This window comes from Nannobrachium achirus, assembly GCF_963921795.1.
Source record: "Nannobrachium achirus genome assembly, chromosome: 13".
In the NCBI taxonomy this organism is placed as follows: Eukaryota; Metazoa; Chordata; class Actinopteri; order Myctophiformes; family Myctophidae; genus Nannobrachium; species Nannobrachium achirus.
The window spans coordinates 58313249-58329025 of NC_137833.1; the positions used below are offsets into that span (position 1 = coordinate 58313249).

The following is a 15777-nucleotide window of genomic DNA, read 5'->3' on the forward strand; positions in this document are numbered from 1 at the left end:
TCTTATATATCCTATGCGGGCCTTTCCCTATGTACTCAACCCTCTTCCAGGAGTAGGTCTTTGGACTGAATCTCCACAGAGCAATGCCCTTCCCGCCCCGTTTGCGACCACCACATATGTACAGCTCTCCATTGCATGTAAAGGCTGAATGGCTGTAGAGTGTTTCTGGACAAAACCGTGCAGAAGGTGTACTCAGCCAGCAGTTGGTCTCTGTGTCAAACACTCTGACGTTTCTGTCAACGTGCCCAAACACAAACATCTGTGTCCCGATGATGTTGGCAGAGTGACCCGTTGACCTGGTGCCTCTGGTGTTAATTAAAGTCCAGACCACTGTGATGGTGTCCAACTTGTACATGTCATTATAGCATCGATTGTTGCTGCATCCTCCATGGATGTACATGAACTTCCCCAAGACGCAGGCTGAGTGGCTGCACCTCTCTTCTGGAACGATCCCAGAAACCTTGGGCTTGGACCATCTGTGAGTGTCGACATCATATGCATAAAGTGTGTTGAAGTACTTCCACACGGATGTGTAAGGCGTATTACCCCCCCAGATGTAGATGGTATCTTCTATTAGCACAGCTGTATGGTGAGAGCGAGTAGATGGGACATCAAGGTGACATTCTCCTCCTCCAGCCGTCGCTGGGATCAACTTCCTCCAGCGCAACGACACTGTGCTGAACACGTGAACATCAATCTGGTCATCCTCGTCATCGCTGAACCCTCCAAATAAGTAGACTTTGTCTCCCACGGCAACACTAGCTTGTTCGCATTTGTTTGGTCCTCCGTCCAGATGCAGCGTCCAGCAGAACATTTCTCTCAACAGGTCGTACAGGGTTTAGAGTAGATTAATGACGTCTTGTTGTGTGGTGACTTATCGCGTGCTCTACCACTTATATTGGTTCAGTGGCACAAATGGCATGCAAGGTTTGGCCAATCCACCTGGCACGTGCACACATCATAGACATCAAAGGGGGATTGAGCCCCTGCCCTTCTGTAAAAAGTGCCCTCCCCAGACCATGAATGCAGTTTTTACTATGGTGAAAGATATGCAAATGCCCTCTTTCCATACCATACCTGAAGGCAGCATTCAAAAGAATTGCCTTGTCCAAACTCTCCTGAACTTGAATACAGCATCTTATGATGAAAGAATTGCCCTCTCTGTGTAGAAATCCATGCCATACGCCACATCTCCAGTATTGAATTGATTATGCTTAGTTCAGTGTGGTAGCACCGAAAATAGCCTAGTGTCTTTCTCACTCTTGTAAGGCAACTTGTATATCAATAGTTCATTGCGTAGCGTTAAACATCCCCCCCAACGTTTTTTTGATAAATGAAACGTGCATACGTAATGTTCCTCCTTCCTAAAGGCTAAGCACTCTGTTACTCCCCCTTATAACACCCACCAGCCTCTCCACCCACAGAGCCATCTGCACGTTTACAACTTAACAACTTTGCATATATTTGCAGATATTACATCAAACAAAAGCTTCCTGAAGCATATTTGCCGCCACTGCTTCCGATTGTTATTTTTGGGGCCGATACCGATCACCGATCAACTGGAATCAGTATCTGCCGATCTACCGACAGTCCCGATCACAGCGTCAAATCCATACAGTCTTCTATTTATTGTGTTATTACTGTAGCAGCATTTATATATTTAATGATTCTTCTTACAAAACATTGACATTGTATATTTAGTATAAACATTAGGAGATTGCAGGCTGAGGTCCTTTAGTATCCAATTCAACTTGTAGGAGTTGAAGCTGAGGTTACATTCAGTCCCACAGATAAATATTGTGAAAATAGCTGATCTAGCTTGTAGATCGGCAAAGCCAATAGAGGTATTATCTGCCGATCGTGATCACTCACCAATCAATCAGCACAGCTCTACACGGCACTATAGAAGCTAGCCACCCTGTAGACAATATGCCTTCCGGTGTGTTCCAAGATTTCTAGCGGAAGTGCTGCGTTTAACGGACGATACGTCATGCGGTGCGGGTCTGTTTACATTCCCCAGCGAAAAAACTAAAATAGATTGTAGCTCTTAACTCGCTCTTAATATGTGTAACATTGCTTGAATTCTATATTATATATATATGTATATTGTTTATTGCGAGCGCAACCGACGGAGCAGGAGACGTAGACGAGGGTTTTTCGTGCAGGGAATACGTTTGCAGGAACACTGCACTGTGAAAAAAATACAGCTTCCGGGAAAATTCAGCTCCACCTCCTAGAACGCCTTCTGCCTTCTATTGTCACCAGGCTTTTCTCTTCGCAGATGAGTAAGCCTGGCTACGCGAGGCTAGAAGCTAGCAGTTTTACAGTTAAACGTCAACTCTGACATGCGGCAGCAGAGCTGTAAAAAGGTGTAAAGGTGCATGTTTTTTATTTATTTTTCCTCCCATGTTTTATTCTGCTGACTCAACGCTTTTCCATGTGAGCAATTTAGTTGTCAGGAGATCCACAGTTAACAACGCACACGCACACACACACACACACACACACACACACACACGCACACACACACACACACACACACACACACACACACACACACACACACACACACACGTGTGTGCGTGCGCGTTAAGCTGTCACATACAAGATAAATGGCGAGCCTGGAACTGGGGAGAAAATATGCACCCTGAGTCATCCATTTCCATCTAATTAGAGTTAATTTAATGCCACACCGTCCTTCTGAATCTCTTCATCAATGCCTGGACCCTCTCCTCTCCTCTCCTCTCCTCTCCTCTCCTCTCCTCTCCTCTGACTGTGGTATTCCTATTCCCATATGAAGTCCTGTTAGATATGGGCTTAATATTGATGACATCAGGGATCTTCATGTATGGGCATAACATATAGTGTATGTTGTGATGTCATGGGAACCACTCTGACTCTCAACATTTTTTTTTATATATGGGGGGTCCCTGATACAAGATCTTTTCAAATGTGGGGAGGGGGGGCGGTGGGGTGGGGGGGTCTGCAGCCTAATACATATTGATTACAGGGGTCCTTGACATGAAAATGTTTGAGAACCAGGGCTGTAATCTGTATCTTGCAACTATATTACAGAAAGAGGTCAAAGAATCTCGCTTTTTTTTTTCTGATTGGTTATGCAGCTCAATCTGCTATCATCTAAAAGTCGGTGCGCTTTGATCACACCTCGCTCGGCCAGAGAGAGAGAGAGAGAGAGAGCGTGTGAGTGGTGTGATGATGAGACAGAGGTCAAGGAAATGAGACACCTACCCACAATGCATTGCGTTTTATATTATAATCTCGACAGAAAGCAAAGAAAAACGAGAAGAAAAAAAAAAACATTTCACAGGCTCGTTATGACACCCATATCCCTGCCCGCCCGCTCTCATATTGGCCTCGCCTCGCCGTAATTGCCGCCGATGGCCGAGGCGCTGCGTTTGCGTCGGGTTGTTTGTGTGTTTATTTATTTATCTAAGCGACTCAGTAATGAGAGGCGGCTCCGATGGACTGACAGGCTCTAATTGGACGGTCCGGAACGGTTGCAGTATATCGTCACTGTCAGAAACCTCGTATCTCCAAGTTTCAAATTTGTATGTTCTTTCGCTACGTAAAGCCCTGCTTCATCATACAAGGCCGTCGCACAAAACTAGTGAAAACAGCAGATCTACAAGCACACAAATTGTGTGCTTGTAGATCAGCTGGTTTCATTAGTTTAGTTTATTTTTATTTTTATGATAAATACAAAACGAACGCTTTTGGACATGCAAGATTTCCACCCGACAACAACGATATGGTAAACACCGCCGACAGTTTACCTTCAAACCCGATTGGCTCTTGTCGTCTTTTTGGATGCCACGATAATGAGGGGGAGAGGGGGAGAGAGAGAGAGGGAGAGGTACGGCAGACAGACAGTGCTACATGTATGGGGCGATGGCTGTAATTGCTAATAAAAAGCAAGATTTCTACTTAGTTAGAGGGTGTGGTTTCCCAGGAAAAATCACAGATCTACAAGATCTACAAGGGAACAATGCATTGCAGCGGGACGCATTGTGGCCTTGTAGATCGGCGAATTTAGAATGTAGATCTTTTTCTTTCTACCATTGCGTGTCTTGTCTTGTCTTGTGAGCACTCAGTAGCAGCCAATGCTACCTCAAGCTACAACAACAACCATCCGACCATAATCAGCTTTGTAAAAAAGCAACAACACTGTTAGTGTTACAACAGCCCTGCGTTTTCTTGTTTGGCTAATCGTTTTTCTGCCTACTGCGCACTGTGACATTATAAAGCCACAATAGTCTCCTGTAACGTGCCCTGCGAGTGGGGACGAGACATCATGCAGTCTGATGGGCTGTGCCTCGCCCCGTGGATGATCCTTTGATTCTGAATTCTGATTCTCGACACTCCCACACAAGGAACAGCTCCCGGCCTCCCGCGATTGAGAACCGAACACGGACCAATTGTGTTCGCACAGAAGCCCGACATAGCCGGTTGCACCACAGGGGATTCGAACCCACAACCTTCCGTGGTGTTGGGCAGGGACTTTACCACACCGAGCGCTAAATTTAGAATGTAGATCGCTGCGCGACCGAGTAAGTCAAGCATAATGGTCCAGGAAGTCAAGATAGAAGCTATACGGGCTCCTCCATTTATTTAATGGGACGTAATGTCAATTATCATTGTGTGTGGGTGCGTGCGTACACCATGCATGTAGCGTGGATGTGTGTGTATCAGGCAGTAATGAGGTGCCGTTGAGGATTGCAGTGGTTGAGACAGCGCAGGCCCTTAAACAGAAGCACTGTGTGTGTGTGTGTGTGTGTGCGTGTGCGCGTGCGTGCGTGCGTGCGTGCGCACAGGTGTGTGTGAGAGTGTGCGTGCGTGCGTGTATGTGTGTGCGTGCATCATTGGGACTGGCTGCTGAGGAGAAGGATAAAGGCAGGCAAATAGGGTAGCCGTCGGCCCCCTTGGAGCCAATAAGGAAACATGACTCCCTACACACACACACACACACACACGCGCGCACACACGCACACACACACACACACACACACACACACACACACACACACACACGCACACACGAGCCAGAACAGCGTTGGTCATTTGTAATTGTCGTGACCACGGAGCTAAATCATGCATTTCATTAAAAAACGCCTGGTTGAACTTAAGGAATACGCCTGAGGAGTCACCACTGGAGCTGAACACAGCCATCCTCTAGGACAGGGATGGGCAACTTTGATGATGGAGAGGGCCACTACATTGTCACACTCACTCCAGAGGGCCACAATGCATATACATAGCAAAAAAAGCCGATCTACAAGCTCAAAACGCGTCGCAGTGCGACGCGTTTTGAGCTTGTAGATCTGCTATTTTTGCTATTTTTGAATTGGAATCCTGAAAAGTAACTTCTTTTTGTTTTAATTTCAAATGCATTTACATGTTCTTATGTTACTTTATGAACTTAAATACAAATACATTGGACATAACAAATATAATAACATTTTAATACTAGTCATTTAGCTACTGATATAAACTGAAGTAATTGAAGCGGTTAATTTTTCCATGTTTTGAATTGGAACAGCTGAAATCAATAATATATCAGTACTCTAATATCAACCTGAGGGCCGCATTAAGTGAAGGTTGGGGCCGCTTTTGGCCCCCGGGCCGCCAGTTGCCCATGTATGCTTTAGGACATACATGGGCAACTGGCGGCCCGCGGGCCACATGCAGCCCCCACCTTCACTTAATGCGGCCCGCAGGTTAATACCGGAATACTGATATATTGTTGATTTCAGCTGTTACAGTTCCAAACATGACCCGCTTTAATTCTGTCAGTCTATATTAGTAGCTTAATGACTAGTATAGTAATATTAAAATTCTTTCATGTCTAATGTATTTGTATTTAGGTTTATGAAGTTAACATGAGTATATAACTAAATTCGTGTGAAATGAAATAAAAATGTTACATTTCAGGATTCAAAAAAAAAAAAGAAAAAATCAGGATTCCAATTCAAAAGAAGCAAAAATAGCCGATCTACAAGCTTGTAGATCTGCTATTTTTGCTTCTTTTGTATGAGATATGACAAAGTAGGACATATGCAATGTGGCCCTCTGGAGTGAAGGTGGGAATATAGTGGCCCTCGCCATCATCAAAGTTGCCCACCCCTGCTCTAGGATGTGTGCACACAGGCACACACACACACACACACACACACACACACACACACACACACACACACACACACACACACACACACACACACACACGCAAGGTCTGGGCCAATCTCCACTGGCCAACGCTGGGTGCACAGAAGGCACTCTGGCCGTGTGTGCACTGGACTTGTGAAGGACACTGCCATTTTTTGGATGGCGGTTTCATGAATGCCATTAATTTATTCATTTATTTTCTTCACCTGAAAATGGCCGATTTATAAGCGTACAATGTGCCGCAGCGCTTTGAGCTTGTATATCGTCTCCTTTTTTCCTTCCCTTAACAACCTTGTCCTCGTATTTTCTACATCACACATTCTTCTGTATTTATGTGGACATGATGTGACACATTGTGTGAGCTTGTAGATCTGCTATTTTCAAAAGATTGGTATACACTTGAAATAGGATATTCTGCATAATGAGTACTTTTACTTTTGGTACTATATGTACATTTTGATACCGAAACTTTTGTGATTTTGCTCAAGTGCATTTTGAATTCCACATTTTTACTTGTAGCAGATAATTTCTACAGTACATTGCAGTATTGATACTTTTACTTATGTAAAGCAATGCGAGTACAATAATGAGTATAACAACATTCATTATTAAAGACTGTAACTGCACTGCGGAGCACCATGCTTATTAAACTCATAACTAACAAACATTAAACATAGTTACTCATCTAGATCTAAACCATGGAGATTCAACAGGGGGTCCGGGACCCCTAGGGGGTCCTCAGAGTTACTACAGGGGGTCCTCCAAATCTTTATTAACCACTTGAACCCTAGCGTTCATATTCAGAGAACTTTAGCCAAAAATTGCAGATCTACAAGCTCACAACGCCTCGCGCTGCGAGGCGTTGTGAGCTTATAGATCGGCTATTTTCGGCAAAGAGCTTTGGTGTAGAGGGGAAAAAGAGCAGACTAAGTACAGAGTGAAATGTCAAGTTTATTAAGTATTGACGGTTCAAGTGGTTAAATATCCAAAAACACACATCAACATGAATCCAAAATGCACTGATGATTGTGCTGTCAAACGATGAAACTATATGGAATCTATGAACAGGTTGTGGGGGTGTCTGCTCCATCTCTCTCTCAACTTAGGGGTCCTTGGCCTGAAAACGTTGAAGACCCCTGTTCTAAACAAAACACACATACTGATTCATAAGTGCGGATATCTAAAAAAAAAAAGAAAAGAAAAATCCTTAAATGGTAGAATTCCTAGTTTATAATGCGGAAAATGGTAAGATGCGCAAGCTCTCAATGTCTCGCGATTTACGACAAATGGTGAGCTTATGGATGTGTCAAGTAGTGGTGTGCGGGCTGACCCGGTGCCCCCACCCGCCCGCCAACCCGCCCGCAAGCGGGTGGGTGGGTCAAGGTTTCAGACCTTTTCAGGCGGGCGGCGGGCGGGCGGGTTATCACCACAATCACGTGCAAAAATAAGAATAATCACCTGTTCTTATTTGCCTTTTATTCTTAATAAGAGTAGGCCTATAAGAATAAGAATACAATGTGCAATTCCGCTCCTGTTGGGGCCGCGAACCACATCTTGCCAACATTTGACACAACGTGAGCACGGCAGAGAAGATGCACAAACAATTCAGCGCGTGTCGCTGATCAGGATCATCCACACAAGTCTGTTTATAAATACTATGTGTCGGTTAAGTTATATAACCAGCCAGTCAACGGATACGATTTGAAACACAACTTTCGCAAGTGAAGTGAGGCGGATTCTTTGACTGAATGAACCAACCACGCTTACCTCAAGTCGCCCCATCTCTCCAATCTGGTGATTAATCAATAACCAACAGGATTTAATATTGTCCGTCTTTTGCTGTTTGTTTAAAGTGCGAGGCGCTGTATAGACCTAAATATGATTGACATAAAACCGCCATTCTTACCCCGACGATGCCCGGCGATTTAGAGAGAATGAACATCTTTGAATGAATGTCTTTTAGGCTAAACCCCAATTTGAACAACACGTTTGTTTATTTAGCCCATGACAATGTTGTGCTACTGTAAACGTTTCTGTAAAGCGACTTTGGGTACTTAGAAGAGCCGTATATAAAGATGAGCTATTGTGGAGATGATATACCATCTTTCTTTTAAATGCGGGTTGCGGGGCGGGCGGATTCGTTGATTTGTATATTGTTCTGCGGGGCGGGCGCGGGCGGGTTACGTTCCGTGCGGGCTGTGGGTCGTGCGGGTTATGAAAAAAAAGATGACCCGCGCATCACTAGTGTAAAGTGTACACATGGACCCTTACGGGTCCACTGGGTTCCATTTTGACAGTGGAGTAAACGGTTCCATAACAGTGGAGTTATGGGGGTCCTTGAAAATTAAAAAGTTTGAGAGCCACTTTACTGACTATGTGCTATAGTGTCATCTATCAATCTATCTAATCTACCTAATCTAATCTATCTATCTATCTATCTGGAGATTATAGATATGATATGACCAACCAGGAACGTATCACCGTACTGTAAGCTGGCGTTCTGTAATTACTTTGGTGTTTTATTGAGTGGATGCCTTAACTTTGTGGAGCTGTGAATGTGATTAAAAATGGATGAGCAAGAGAGGGAAACATTTAGAGAAATAAAGCAGCCATAGGAGAGCAACACACCAACAAGAGAGGAGGGGAGATCTGTGCCTAATGTTGTTGTGTGTGTGTGTGTGTGTGTGTGTGTGTGTGTGTGTGTGTGTGTGTGTGTGTGTGTGCGTGTGCGTGTGTGTGCGTGTGCGTGTGCGTGTCAGTGCGTGACAGTGTTATTGTTCATTCATGCAACATTGATGCCAATAACAGTGTGTTGTGTGGAGGTGGAGTGTTTAATGAAGCCAGACAGTAAACCCACGCTCTGTCACCCGGCGAGGCTCCCACGCGTCAAAAGTAACGCGTCCTCAAAGCTTGCAATATATATTTTTTATATGATAAATATAGGATAAATATCATCTGGTGATGAATGACGTGTTATCGGAATGGCATATAGACTGCCATACTGGCCGAAACCAGCTATTTTTTTGTTTTTATCCTATACTGGTATGGGTATGGGAACAACTCCAGTCGGTGGTGGTGTGCGGTACAGAAGCAGATGCCGAAGGGAGACGGGGTGTTGGCAGCAGAGAGAAGGTCATTTTCAGGAGAGAGAGATGGAGAGATAGAGGAGAGAAGAACAGAGGGAGAGAGAGAGAGAGAGCAGTGGTGTAAAGTAGCTAAGTACTTACCGTATTTTCCGGACTATAAGGCGCACTTAAAAGCCTTTAATTTTCTCAAAAAACTACAGTGCGCCTTAAAGTCCAGTGCGCCTTATATAAGGATCATTCATTGACATTGACATTCCCTTTAGCACAGCTCCATCTGTTTGATGCATAACGCAACGGTAGCGTCTATTATGTGCGCCTTATAGTCAGGTGCGCCTTTTATATGAAAACAGTTTGAAAATAGACCATTCATTGACAGTGCGCCTTATAGTCAGGTGTGCCTTATAGTCCAGAAAATACTGTATATGTACAATTTTACTTGAATATCTCCAATGTCCAATACTTTTAAGTCTACTCCACTGCATCTCAGATCCAAATGTTTTACCTTTACTCCGCTTCATTTATTTGAAAACTTTAGTTACTAAACATACATTAACACCCAAGGGGCCAAACTCGTTCAGTAACGAGATAAGGCCACTAGAGGTCGCTCTGCCAAAAGGAGTTGTCTCGTTCCTCAACGAGACAACAAAGGGTTAACTGTGCAGCGTGCTGCGCGCATGTTGTGTTGTCTGTGAAGGACCCTGGTCCATACGTCACACCGTGGCTCGTGACACAGAGTGGATGGTCTAGGCTGCATTGACTTCCATTCTAGGCTGAAACATAAAAAGGGCTTTATCTATGAATAAGGTGCAAAGAACGCCAGGGAAGCAGAGATATGCTTGTTTTCACGGCGACACTTTACCTCGATAGTCGGCCCCGGTTTGGATTTTAGTTTTGCGAGCGTTTGTAAACAAATGGATTATCTTCCTCAATTGTCAGTGGACACTCACGTGCACACGCACGAAGCTTCCGAGGCTCTTCAAAATTAAAGCGTAAGTGAACGACGGCAGAAGCAACAGCTAGAAATGTTAGAAACCTTGGCTTCCCATGTGTTAATCACGTTAGCCCTATTTTATACCTAGGCTATTTGAAAATCGGAGTACTTTTTTTCCACCACTGGAGGAGAGAGATGGAGAGGTAGAGGAGGATGGAGGGGTGCATACATGAGGAGAGGGAGAAGAGGGGGATGGAGAGATGGATGGATAAACGAGGTCAGTCTCAGGGTCACACGGTGATGGTGGCACTGAGTTGAACAGGACCGCTGCTCTGAGAATGACACGGGGGGATGGTGGTGTAGAGCAGTGTTTCCCAAGGGGTACTCGGAGGTACTGCAGGGGGTACTCAAGAAAATGCCCCCCAAAAAATCATGATATTATTCATAGTTAAATAATAATAATACAAACATTGAATTAGGAGGGGAAAAAACATTTACTGTTATGTTTAATGATGACAAATGGAGAAATTCGTTTGAGCCTTATAGTTGCTACCCCAAATTACAGTACATAGTACCAGGCACCTGGGATGTGCTTGAAAGTTTTATAGTTATTGACATGAAAACTGGACTGAAATGTTTTGGCCACAGTGTTGAAAATACATATGCCCAGTGCTCAGGAGGCACCGTTTGAAACTCTTTTTTTTTCTCTTCATTTTTTATTTGTGATTTTATATTCTTGAAATGGGGGGGTTGTCATAGCATCATATAGGCCTACAACTATTTATGGTTTTAAATAAAGTTTCATGGGCAAAATGTTGTTGTTGGGTAAAGGGGGTACTTGGATTCAGAAATCAGGGAAAAGGGGGTACTCAAGCCAAAAAAGATTGAGAAACACTGGTGTAGGGGATGGGGGCAGGGGCGTCACAAGGGAGGGGAAAGTGGGCCTGAGTTACCAGGGCCCAAGGTGGAGTGACCTGGAATTATTTTATACTTTAGCTATTGAAAAAATAGCAGATGTGCAAGCTCACTTGTAGCTTGTAGATCTGCTATTTTTTTTTAAAAGTCGTGAAAATGTGTGCAAATCTTTGAATATATGTATTTTTTTTAAGCGGACATTTGTAACTCAAATTCTGCTTCTGGGGGGTCCGTGGAACGAAATATTTTGAGATGGGGGTCCGTGGCCAAATACATATCAATTTGGGGGTCCTTCACATGAAACAGTTTGAGAACCACTGACATATTATACCACTTTCACATTTGAAATATTCAAAGACTTTTCACATATTTTCACGATTTTTCAAAAATAGCAGATCTACAAGCTCAGATCATCTACTGTCCCTGGTGGTCCAAGGCTGGGCAGAGCTACCTTCAAACAATATCTCTTATTATACAGTACAACAGGTAGTTCCGACGAAGCAATCTGATTGGTTGAAATGACTATCTACCCCTTGATGATGGTGAGCATTATGGAACAGGTCTCATCAAATGTGTCCATCGCAAAATAGCCGCCCGCTCGCTTTTATTGGTTCTGTATAGGTGACGCCTTGTAAGCGGCTATGCTAACAGTTTTCGGGTGAAGTTCGGAGACATTTTTTTTTTATTGAATATCTTAATTACAATGAAATTAAAGCTATACTGTGTAAGTTGCTAAACTAGTGGTCAGTAGCGGTATTGCTTTTTTTGTCCGTTTTTCGCCCGGAGTCGTCGCGGACCACCGCCGCGGACCACCGGAGCGGCGCCGCAAACCACCGGAGCGGCGCCACAAACCACCGGGACCGATACGAATCCGTGGAGGTGTAGAACGCATGGTAGAACGTAATTTTCTGGCCAGGATTTGGGGATTAAGAGGTTAAGAATCCTTCACCATGGTAAACACTGTAGCTGAGCGAGGCTACTTCCTGAAGACACGGCAGATAAGCTGTGATTGGCCGGTAGTGTATCATGTGTGTATGATCCGCGATGTGATTGGCCAACGTATACACAACGTATACAGATGATGCAGATGACGCAATTTTGCCACGAAATTCTCCCCCCTCACGGCTCATAGAAAACATATAAAGAGAAGGCTTTAGAAGCTGAAAATAACGGAGTGGGTGTTCTAAAACTTTAGCGATTTAACAGTTAGGACAATTTTAAGATTTGTTTTATAAAAAAAGTTACATGGTACAGTATAACTTTAAGTTAAGATTTTTTTTCTTTCTTTTTTTTAAGGCCAACTGTTGTATAATCCCATATGAAACTGGATGCTCGTGCCTTATCATGATTATCAGCACTTCAGCCCCGCCTACGGAACTCGCCTATCGGCTCCTTCCTGGCGTGCCGATAATCATGATAATGCACGCCCTCTCGTTTAGTATTGCTTAATTAGCCTATTAAAATCACAAAACGTTCTGACGTTCAAATTGTTTCCTTGTGTACGTCCAAGTACATGAGGTGTGTGTGTCCCTCTGTCTGGCTCCGTCTGTCCGTCTCTCTCTGTCTCCCTCGCTGAGAATAGCGTGTTAATCGGATGCGATCTAGTCATGTAACGCTTGCGTAAATGACGGTCAGACATTTCCATGTACAGTACGTGCTAGCATCATTACTGAGAGGACACACTTGTGTGCTGTGTCACTCTGTGAGAGCCTCTCAGTGTTTAATGACACAAGGCTCATCCTGTGTGTGGGTGTGTGTGTGCATGGGGTGTCATACCAAATTCTGGGCCCTGGGTACAAGGATTCACTCACATTTTGTGCTTTTAACTATTGAAACATAGCAGATATACAAGCTCACAGCGCGGCACCGAGTGCCACACTGCAAGCTTGTAGATCTGCAATTTTTTTTTTTTTTTAATCGTGAACGTGTCTTTGAAGATTTCAAATCCTTCTAAGGTTTTTTTGGAAAAACCTATGTTTCTATGTCAGTGGTTCTCAAACCTTTTCATGTGAAGGACCCCCAAAATGTATTTGGCCACGGACCCCCAACTCAAAATATTTCGTTCCAGGAACACCCCCTGAAGCAAAATTTGAGTTACAAATGTTCGCTTCAAAAATGCATATATTCAAAGATTTGCACACATCTTCACGACTTCTCAAAAATAGCAGATCTACAAGCTCGCAGCGCGGCACTCGGTGCCGCGCTGTGGGCTTGTATATCTGCTATTTTTCAATAGCTAAAGCATAACATAATTAAGGTCCCTCCCTCCACCTTGGGCCCTAGTAACTCAGTCCCACTGTTCCCCCCTTGTGACGCCCCTGGTTGGGGGGGGGGGGAGGGGCATGTGAAGCAGACATGACAAAGTGACTCATTTAGAGCCTTTGATCAGTGAAGACACAGAGCCAGCATCTCTTATTCAACACACACACACAAACACACAATGCCCAACACGGAGCGCTGAGCCTCCCAAGCCACCATGGCCCCTTTGTTTTATTATGAATGCATGTCGTGTGCACGTGGCAAGCTTATGTAAACGGCCTCAATAGTGAGAAAGAGAGAGAGAGAGAGAGAGAGAGAGAGAGAGAGATGTGGGATTAGTTTTGTGTGTTCGTCTTTTTACCAATGGTGTCATCCATTTTCATTCTGTTGTTAAAGGGGAAGACCACCCATTTTCAATATTGAACTATGTCATTAATATACCTTAGAGGAGTTGTGTGGAAATAGAAAAAAAGTTCCCCCCCTTCTGTGTTGCCTAGAACTGGAGGATTGATTTTGTAAATTACAATGTGTGATGTCATCAAGTTGTTTTACAATACAAACCCCAAAATGAATCCTCCAGTTCTAGGCAACACAGAAGGGGGGGAACTTTTTTCTATTTCCACACAACTCCTCTAAGGTATATTAATGACTCATTTCAATATTGAAAATGGGTGGTCTTCCCCTTTTTCTTTTTTTTTTAAGATTTGTTTTTGGGCTTTTATGCCTTTATTGGATAGTACAGTAGACTGACAGGTAATGGAAGAGAGAGATGGGGAGAGATCGTCCGGATCGGGAATCGAACCGGCGACGCCGCCAGGCATCAATGCCTATATGGTATGCGCTTAGACCAGTAGGCCACCGGGCGCCCCGGTCTTCCCCTTTAAAGACTACTACAGCATTACATATTTCATTATCTACCTTGGAACGCGGAGGTTTTCTTTGTGTTGTTCTATGTGTTCAGTGTGTGAGTAAGACCAGTTCAGTTTGTGAAAAAGTTGTCTAGTGCACAGCCCGTCTGGACTGGCTGAGTAGGGAGCCGTGGGGGTGAATGTGGATTTACAACTCAATTTCATGCAAAAATACTTGATTTAAGTGCAACAAATTTGATTTCTACAGTGTTTATCCATGAAAGTGGGGGGACTGCCCCATAGGTCGAAACACCCGCTGGGTCAAACAGCGCCGGCAGGTTAGATAATGTGAGCGTCGGAAGGTTAGATTCTCACCCGCGTCACGGTTACTGAGGTTAGGTTTAGGTTTTGGTGGTCGATCCAAAGGGTGTTCGACCTTCAATTTTTTTTATTTCACATTAGAAATTTTTAGTCGGGGAGCCACAGGCCCAAAAGCTCAAAGAATAGGGTTTTACCTGTGACGTCATGACATACTTTTTATTTTAGTTTTTTTCTATTCATTTGGTCATTAAGGTACACAAAATGAGAGGCCTGCTCTGCCGGAAACACTTCGGAAAAAGTTTATGGCCATTTGTATATTCACTCCATCGACTTCACTATACAGGAAAAGAATACAAAAAATACATCTGCTTTAAGTAGCATGTTAGGGGTCAAACTAGGGGTTCTTCATGATTCTGAATCCATTGCAAGCATTTGTTTTGCATGAAAAACATTCCTTGGGCTAGATTTCGGACTCTCAAAACTGTGATTTTTGATGACACTTTTCACCGTTTTGTGGGGCTGAAATCTAGCCTAAGGAATGTTTTTCATGCAAAACAAATGTTTGCAATGGATTCAGAATCATGAAGAACCCCTAGTTTGACCCCTCACATGCTACTTAAATCAGATTTATTTTTGTATTCTTTTCCTGTATAGTGACGTTGATGGGACTTTTTTTTCGCAATGTTTCTGGCAGAGCAGGCCTCTCATTCTGTGTACCTTATTGACCAAATTAATTGAAAAAACTAAAATAAAAAGTATGTTATGACATCACAGGTACTCTCAAATGTTGGGCCTGTGGCTCCCCGGCTATTTGAGATATTAACTCCTTCACACCTGAAACACCAAAATCACGCCAAAAATACGATTTATGACATTTTATGTACTCAATTCAGATGCTTCAAATTAGCTTTCTAAGAAAGTTTTTTTAATGTTTATGTGGAAGTGGTCATGTACAGTATATCCCCTGTTGAGGTCCAATGATACCAGCTAGCCAAATAGCCTGAGACTCCAGAATCAGAGACGGAGACAAGAACCAAGTTTACAGGAAGTTATTTAAAAACTAAACCCTATCTAATATAACTAGTTTGGTGGCTATGGGTGCCTTGGCAAGTATGAATGGAGTGTGTGTGTGTGTGTGTGTGTGTGTGTGTGTGTGTGTGTGTGTGTGTGTGTGTGTGTGTGTGTGTGTGTGTGTGTGTGTGTGTGTGTGTGTGTGTGTGTGTGTGTGTGTGTG

At 43.7% G+C, this 15777-nt stretch overlaps 1 long non-coding RNA gene across 1 annotated transcript in view; it reads left to right on the forward strand.

The window, feature by feature from the left end:
• The window catches only part of LOC308296902, a 253786-nt gene that overhangs the window by 149083 nt on the left and 88926 nt on the right, over window positions 1-15777 (forward strand). The gene's annotated exons all lie outside the window — the stretch shown is intronic.